A 9,742-nucleotide genomic window follows, 5' to 3' on the forward strand; every position below is an offset into this window, starting at 1 on the left:
TCTCTCCAGCCGTTTCTGCCAGTAGATAAATCCTGATGGTGCCGGTGGTTCTTTATTGAAGCAGCTCCTCATTTGGCCTCATGAGGCCGAGCGGACCCCGCTTCAGGCCTCCCTAACTCAGGAAAGATTCTGAGAAGGTACTAGGAATCGAACCCGGGCCCTTCGGTACAGAAGGAAGCAACGCCAACATTTTTTTTATTTTTTTTTAAATATATAGCGTTGTAGCTACAAAGTTCTTCAGTACATAAGAATAAAGAAAGAAGGATGAGATCCGAGAGAATGAAAAAGTACTGGCTAACAGTTAACTGATAAATTCTTGGTACAAAGTTGGCTAGAGTGGTCCAATGAAGGCCATAAAATGTAAATAACAATAATAATAACATAAGAATAAGATACATGAACATTTAAATAATGGGAACCCCGTTACGGATTGTGACTAATCTCTCTCTTCCGCGAAATTCACTTCATTTATTATGTTATGAGCAGAGCAAAAATCGCATGGAGAAATGTGGGACGTAGTATTCGAAGACAATCTCGTACATTTGTTCAACGCAGTGACTTGTGACTTAGAAGGCGTGTTGTCCAGGTGCAAGAATACCTTTCTGAGCGCCATTCGTGGACGCTTCTGCTTCCTCTCTCTATACAGACGGTTCGTTGAGAGCCAGTAACAATTTCATCCATTTTCCGTATATTAAATAATGATGGTGATATACTGAGAGTCTGAGAAAACACAATTTTTCCGCTTATAGAACGATATTCACCATTTTTGTTGCACTTTTATGCCCAACACATTCTTTTGCCTGCATTTTTTAGCAGCCACATCAACGATCTCACGAATCTCAATGCGACTCGCATGCATCACGATACCATTAATTTCAGGAAAAAATCTCAAAAGAACGTCCTGTAGTTCGTAGGACCATTCGTTTATTCAGTAATAAACGGTACTGAGTGTTGGTGCAGACTCATGAACTACTTTCAGTTCAGGCTATATTTCGGCTGTAGGCCACTTTATTTTTAATATACATGTTTCATCACTAATACTCGTCTTACTCAGTTTCTGTAAAGCAGTTGCCAACAAATAACTATGTGTTCTTCGACATTTAAAAAGTAAACTACTAATTCTAATTGTCGCACGTGGACATGTTGACTGAGCTCAGTGAACTTTACTTGAGCCGGTGATTTTGCGCTCAGTAACTTTGTTACAATTCTACTAATGTTTTTGTCGCTGGATTTATTAGAGTTAAACATATGTAGCACACTATCATGTAAGTATAAACTCACTACAGTTTTTCAGGTTCTCTGGCCCATTAAAACGTCAGGGGAGAAAATTATTCATGCAAAACGGTTTTTTTTTTTCGAGCGTTTAGGTTTAAAGTTTTCCTGTCTTCTTACGCTAGGTCGATCAACTACTTAGTGTAAATGCGACATTACGTCTAACAGCACCCCCACACCCCCACTTCCAACGTCCGTTACGATAGTGCTAGATCCTGTAAACTCCCATTATATATTTTTGAAATTATTCTGTACGTAAATGCTCACTCAAACTTCGGCAAACAAACGAGTGTAAAGGTTCATTGCATCAGATATATAGGTGTCTATTTTACAGAATTGTCCTGTGCTCCGTATCCTGTAATTATAGGGAACTATATTTAAAGTTTGTTCAGTAATAATACAAGTCATTCAGTATGAATGTGTTTTTTTTTATTTTTTTTTAGTGCAGTTCTTTGGGTCCGAATTACTTTCACTCAGTTCAACAACATACTTGCCACTTAACCACTCAGATCAGTTTCTGTCATTAAAATCACTTTGCGAAAAATATTATTTTATTGCTTCATACTAATTAGTTTAAGATTTCTGCCGATGTCTTAAGATTTTAAATACAGTCACCTGCGGAGAAATGCATTTCCATGTACTGCAATTAGCTGCCATTCACATTACACTGTGGCCTTCAACTGACAACTCACGATTCTTCACAATGATTGTCACAATAATACGTTCAGTGAACTGTGTATCGTCGCGTCGAAACAGTTCTTATTTCTTTTAGATTATTCCTGTCTCAAAATTGCGTTTTTGTGCGCGCACCTGGGTCGCAGAAGGATCGTCACATTTGACAAATCGGCATCCACTGTCTGCCTCCACGGACAGTAAACGAGAATCCCCGGCAGTTAGCGCGAAAACTCTCGCGTCCAGAACCTTTTAGAACACCAATGATATTGTAGCCGCCGGAATGCGCTTCTAATACCGCTTGTCAATAAGAGTATGGATAACGGAACCCTTACAATACACTGAAGTGAAGAAGCCAAGCGTGGGTACTGGTCTTGTCGTTGTTACGACAACGCAGTGCCTAGCCCCGAAAATAGTACTACGTGTCCACTATGTCTACCACTTTGATACTCACATGTGGAGGTCATGACTTTCGGATCACGGATTTACTTCAGACTTTTTACACCTTTGGTAGTCCATTGGGACAACATAATGTGCAAGTAGCAACGCGTACTACTTAGGCGATTTCGAGAAAATTGCAAGAGGAGTTTACCGGTGCATTGCAACCCTAAGCCCGGGATGGCGGGGCCATGTGATTAGCTTTCAAGCTCCTTAATAGGTGGATGGTTGGATCGAGTCTAGCTCATGGTTTTTTTTATTTATTTTTTTTCAACATCAGTCGTATCATTGCATACATACTATATTTGAAAGGTAATATGATGAAAAGACACGTTTATTTATGTAATTTATTTTTAATTTCCAATGTTATTTGGTTGACTGGTAATTTTTAAAATCACAGCAAACATTATATTCACAACGATCGACAAGTAAACGACCAGACACATAAAGTTTTGCTGAAAATGTATGCCTGCCGTGATTTTCGAAATCCCTTACAGCTGCAACCAAGTAAAGTGCTGAGAACTGCTGTGTGCCTAGCCGGACGGAGTGGTCGAGTGGTTCTAGGCGCTACAGTCCGGAACCGCGCGACCGCTACGGTCGCAGGTTCGAATCCTGCCTCGAGCATGGATGTGTGTGATGTCCTTAGGTTAGTTAGATTTAAGTAGTTCTAAGTTCTAGGGGACTGATGACCACAGAAGTTAAGTCCCATAGTGCTCAGAGCCATTTGAACCATATTTGCTGTGTGCCTAGACGTTCGATCTGCAGATATAGGTTTCAAGGACGAGGGGCGGGTTTGGAAAGCCCAAGTCAAAGAACGGTAAACAAAATTGTAAATAACTTTATGCGATAATACAATGAGATACAGCCTGCCAGAATATGAGGGGAACGTACGCTAATAGTCGGATGTGCATTCCACATTACAAGTTTCAGGATGATATTTTTCATGCAGGCACAGAAAACATAAATTAAAACGGCAACTGCTACAGCGAATGAATGCAATTTTTCCGCATTTGTTAGAGAAGTTCAGAGTTTCTAAAGAAAAATAAAGCTCGTTGTCATTTTGAAAATTTTCTTTTTCTTCCGACAGTTTGGATGTAAACTGTGGCCAGCCGGAGTGACCGAGCTGTTCTAGGCGCTACAGTCTGGAACCGCGCGACCGCTATGGTGGCAGGTTCGTATCCTGCCTCGGGCATGGATGTGTGTGATGTCCTTAGATTAGTTAGGTTTAAGTAGTTCTAAGTTCTAGGGCACTGATGACCTCAGGAGTTAAGTCCCATAGTGCTCAGAGCCATTTGAACCATTTTTGCGAACTGTGTTAACGCAACATTTTTCGTAAATCCTGGTGTGGAGAATAGACGATGCATGATTGAATGTGTTTTAGTAGCATCTCACGAGAAGCGATTTTCCGTTCGTATTCAATCAAATGTGAACAAGTCTCAAGGCGTTTGATAAAGTTTTCAATTTGCTTATAGAAATCAAAGTCGCATGATATTTGTTGTAATAATGAAAATTAGTAAACAGCGAAATAGCACTAGAAATTCAATAAAATTTCATGCAAATACACATCTTTTCATCATGTTACCTTTCAAATGCAATATATGAACGAAATAAAATGACTAATGTTGAAAAAAATATAAATTAAAGAAACGTCTGGGGCTCGATCCAGCCATCTACCGATGAAGGAGCTTGAACGCTAACCACATGACCGCCGCCAGCTCATGCTCAGGTTGCAACGTACTGGTACATTATTGACGCGTAAAAATTCACTTGCAATCTTCTCGAGATCATCTAGGTAGTACGCCTTACTACTTACACATTATGTTGTCCTAATAGTCTATTAAAAGTGTACGATGTTGGAAGTAAATCCGTGATCCGAACGTCGTGGCCTCCCATTGTTAGCTAAAATATTCCTGTCTTTAGGGAACCATCCTTGAGTAAGAGCGCATAGGGAGTTGCACTGTCGTAGATGTTCTAGACGACAGTGAATGCTCTTGCATAGCGTGAGCAGCTTGCTAAAGGCACTCCGTGGTGCCGGAGCTACGAAGTGGTAAGGAGTGCGTTGATGCTTTTAGAACTGTTTTCTTCTGACATTGTTTCTGAACTGTTTAATGAGTTGTCAGTTAATCCAAGAGCAACTGTCATTTGATTAATGTGGTATCATGAATCGATAGCACCACACAGCGTATCCAGGTTGGTACCGGAATGGCAGGTTTCCGTCTGACTGGTCGCGCGGGATCTGCCGGACCCAATGGTGCGTGTCCGCTGAGCCACAACTCCAGCTGCCCTGTACTATGAGCGGCCCCTGCCGCCGCAGTATAGGACGGACGGCGGCAGCTACTCAGCTCTACTCGCTCTTGGAGGCACTACTCTATGACACCTTCGTTCGTTCTTCATCCTTGATAGCTGGACTCTGTTTCTTGCTGCATTATTTGTAATGAGTCTTGGTTCCCTGAAGATATACGAGTTAAGTAAAACTTCTGTTTGTTGTGTTAACTTGTTCGCTAATCATTCCTGCTCCTGTCCAGCTTTCCTACGACTACAGTTGCTGCACCACTCTGTTGCCCACCTCTCCTTACCACTGTGTGCGAAGTTGTACACAACTATTAAAATTGTGATTAAAAAACGAAGAGCAAATTTAACAGCTTTGGGCGGCATTAGCGAAACTGTGGACGTATTTGCTAACCTGACGTTGTTACAAAAGTTGAATGAAGAGACAATTTAATTTTGGAGTGATCATGAATTTCGTCTGTGAATGTTAAAACAATATCCATTGACACTATTTCGTGAGTGACATAATCTCGCAGTGGTCGGAAGTAAGTGAAAGAAGATAACTGCAATATGTGACTGCTTTTAATACACTGTTGTGTTTTGATATGATCCGTAATGCAACTTCCGTTTAACAAGTCAATTTCAATACCTTAGTTGTGTTAAGTGCATTGAAGCGAAACAACACAGACATGTCTAGTGCATCGAACCGCATGATGTTATTTAGTGATTTACATGTACTGTGGCAAATCCACCTACTCCAAATTTAGTGAATGTATCTTAGTCAGAAACTCACACATAAGAGCTTAAGTAGACCATAATAAGTTGTACAAATACGAGGAGGGAACTTACATTCGTGAATAACAAGAATATTTCGCATTGGAAACAGAGGGTGTTAAAAATGGCTACAAAACTGTGCCATCTTAGCTGCAGATGCCACAGTATCGCACACAGCTGAGTGCAGCACGTACTTACATATGACAGTTCAAAAATGGCTCTGAGCACTATGGGACTTAACTTCTGAGGTCATCAGTCCCCTAGAACTTAGAACTACTTAAACCTAACTAACCTAAGGACATCACACATATCCATGCCCGAGGCAGGATTCGAACCTGCGACCGTAGTGGTCGCGTGGTTCCAGACTGTAGCGCCTAGAACCGCTCGGCCACCCTGGCCGGCACATATGACAGTGCTCTTCTTACATTCCTCTCTCGTTTTGACAGTAATTAAATTCACTTTCCCTCACTTGCTAGATGACATGTCAATCATCAGAAACACATCACCAAATAATTTAGACGTACGAACCACACTGCATCTGCGATTTGGTGAATAACGCATAGCCGGCCGCTGTGGCCGAACGGTTCTAGACGCTTCAGTCCGGAACCGCACTGTTGCTGCGGTCGCAGGTTCGAATCCTGCCTCGAGCATGGATCAGTGTGATGTCCTTAGGTTAGTTAGGTTTAAGTAGTTCTAAGTCTAGGGGACTGATGACCTCAGATGTTAAGTCCCGTAGTGCTTGGAGCCATTTGAACCTTTTTTTTTTAATAACGCATGTTGACTCAGTTTCCGTGTGTGACGTTTCTGACAACTAAGGCTATTAATGTGGACTAAGCGGGTGTTAAAATTGCCATAGAAGTACAACCACGTCTAAGAGTAATTTAATAGAAATTCTGTATTCGATTTAGCCCTGAGCCAAGTTCATGTCGATTATTTTTAAGCTATGCAGACTGGGCGAGGTGGCGCAACGACGGAGAACTGAACTCGCGTACAGCAGGAGCGGAGTTCAAATCCTTGCTGAACCATCGAACAAGGCAAACTCCCCATCTCACCCCAATCCCCCGTCCTCAGATTTAGTGGTGAAATGAAGGTGTACTGAACTGTGAAAAAAGAAGCAAAATAAAAAAAAGTGAACGGTCCAAGCTCAAGATGTGCAACATTGAGCGACTTGCAAGAGCTATGACGTTGTGGTTATGTGGTCACAGTGTTGTACTACAAAGCGGGAGATCCATGTTGTAACCTTCCTCGTGCCCCATTCCTTTTTTTTTTTTTTCAAAAGTTTATGAGTTGTCCGTCCTGCCATTGACGTGTCTGTTCTCCTCGTGTAGTCTTGGCAACTGTCATGCTATACATTGGTTATAGAACATGAATCATGTGATAAGAATACATTACCGTCGCAAGTAAATGTGATGAATGGTGCGAGCAGGCGAGATGCCTTATAGACCTCTCACAGAAATGAGTACAATAACTAAACTGGTATGAACTACGTTACAACGAAGGAATTCAGGAGTCAAAACTTCCAAAACGCAACTCAAAAGGCATAACATTTGGTACTGTTTTCATGCTTCATCTGTGTTCAGTTTTTGAGGCGCTAACCAATGGGCCTATTTACCATTAAACCAGAGGGGGTTGCGATGGTGAATTTCCCTTGTAAGTATTGGTTCTAAATATTTTTCCTAAATCAGTGATTGTGGGTCGTAGAATAATCACTGTAAAAAGAAGACGGTTGATTTCTTTCCCCACATTTGTCCAGTTCGAGCTGTGAGCTCTCATCTTGCTCACTTCCTTTATAATTACTCCTCTCCCTGTCGAATACTGATTGTTCCTTAATTACCATTAAATGGTGATTGGTTAGGTGTAGTTCATTAAGCTTAACTGACTTGACTCTCGCAAGTAGTTTATTATGCTCTTTGTTGGAATTCATTATTGAATTATAGGAACAAAATTATGCCATGAGATCTGAATAAAACTTCTGTTTTCATGAATACTTCAGTCTTGGATGAGATTACCTACTTGCGACTTACTGTAAGTATTATTATTATTATTATTATTATTATTATTATTATTATTATACTTCTGACGCTATGCGAGCGTAAAATTCAGTACAGTACGCGACTATCATTTGACTGCTTCCTCCGACCGACCGCATCTGTAGACCCTTGCTCTGGCGCGAAACTCATTGTCGAGTCCAGATCCTGTTAACCACACGTTGTCGCACATCGCAGAGGTTGAAGGCTATCTCTTCTCGTGTCCATCGAGACACAACAACGGTGAGCTTGCTATCCACCTGCAATGAGCTTGTTCGCGAGTGTTAAACTGTAATCTTCCTTCCTTTCTTCCAAGCTATACAATAGATAAACCTATTGCCGAGTTGCAGTCACTCCTAATGAAAGAGCGCAGTTCACAACTTCGTCTCCAGTCTTACATAGCTGAACCGACATTTCTTTGTCCCACACATATAACTGAGCCAGTTCGTACAACAGAGTGTATACAGAGATTTATAAAGGATTAAAGTTTGACGTTTCGTTGCCGCTTGGATCATTATGTACGGGGTATTAGCTCCTGTGCAAAAATGTAGGATTTAGGTAGTGGTCATGGTCTATTTACTGAACCACGCCAGCAATCACCGAAATTTTGTTTACAAAATCACGGAAAAACTAAGTTAGGATGAGCCCATGGTGATTTTTGTCCTATTGTTTCTAAATTGAATCCCGTATCTGAAACACTGCGTCTTTCGGTAGCGGAGATGCCATTTTAAAAATTGTGAAAAATGTGGAAGTAGCTGCAATCATCTGCACTTGCTGCAATCATCTGCACTTAGTGCGAAGAGTTACACCTGCCCCTAAATATAAGCAAATGTAATGTAATGGTACATAAATGTAATAAAACCAACCTGTCTCAGACCAGTTCCTATCACCCGCAGACGTCGAAAACGAAGAGAAATGATGTACTGCCCACCACTCACCATGTGGTCGCCTGCAAATTGCAGATCGTAATGTGTAGATATTACAGAATTATACCACTGACGTCTGTATTAACTGCTACCCGTTCAGTACTGTCAGGTACTTCTTATAACAAGGTTTCTACTGTAGGTGATGCCTTGACATAGAGTGTTCACCCGGCCGATGTGGCCGAGCGGTTCTAGGCGCTTCAGTCTGGAACAGCGCGACCGCTGCGGCCGCAGGTTCGAATCCTGCCTCGGGCATGGATGTGTGTGATTTCCTTAGGTTAGTTAGGTTTAAGTAATTCAAAGTTCTAGAGGACTGATGACCTCTGATGTGAAGTCCCATAGTGCTTAGAGCCATTTGAACCATACAGTCTTCTAGAGATATACTCTGAGGTGAAAAAAGTCATTGGACAGCTATATGCGCGCACTCAGATGTCGGTAGTATCGCGTACACAAGGTATAAAATGGCAGTGCATTGTCGGGGCAGTCATTTGAACTCCGGTGATTCATGCGAAAAGGTACCAGACGTGGTTACGGCCACTCGACGGAAATTAACGGGCTTTGAACGCGGAATGACAGTTTGAGCTAGACGTAGGGGACATTCGGAAATTGTTAGGAAATTCAATATTCCATGATACACAGCGTCAAGAGTGTGTTGAGAATACCAAACTTACGGCATTACCTCTCTCCAAAGACAACCCAGTGGCGGTCCCCTTCACTTGGCGATCGAGAGCAACGCCATTTGCGTAGAATCGTCAAAGTTAACAGACAAGCAACATTGCATGAAATAACCACAGAAATCAGTGTGGTACGTCCGAAGAACGTATCCGTTAGGAGCATGTAGCGAAATTTGGCGTTATGGGATATGGCAGCAGACGACCGATGCGAATTCCTTTGCTACAGCACGGCGTCGCCTGCAGCCCCTTTCCTTGGCTCGTGTCCGCATAGATTGGATACTGGAGGATTGGAAAACCGTGGCCTGGTCGGATGGGTCCCGATTTCAGTTAGTAAGAACTGATGGTAGGGTTCAAGTGTGGCTCAGGCCCCCTCGAAGCCTTTGACCTAGATTGTTAACAACGCACTGTGCAAGCTGGTGGTGGCCCCATAATGGCGTGGACTGTGTTTGCATGGAATGAAATGGGTGCTCTGGCCCATCTAAACTGTTTCGAGACCATTTACAGCGATTCACAGATTTTATGTACTCAAACAACGATGGAAGTTTTCTGGATGACAATGCGCCATGTCGCTTGACCACAATTCTTCGCGATTGGTTTGAGGAACATTCTGGACAATTCGAGCGAATGATTTTGCCATCCAGTTCGCCAAACATGAATCCCTTGAACATTCATGGGACATAATCGAGGGCAGCAC

Source organism: Schistocerca serialis, chromosome 2, assembly GCF_023864345.2.
Source record: "Schistocerca serialis cubense isolate TAMUIC-IGC-003099 chromosome 2, iqSchSeri2.2, whole genome shotgun sequence".
NCBI classification, from domain to species: domain Eukaryota; kingdom Metazoa; phylum Arthropoda; class Insecta; order Orthoptera; family Acrididae; genus Schistocerca; species Schistocerca serialis.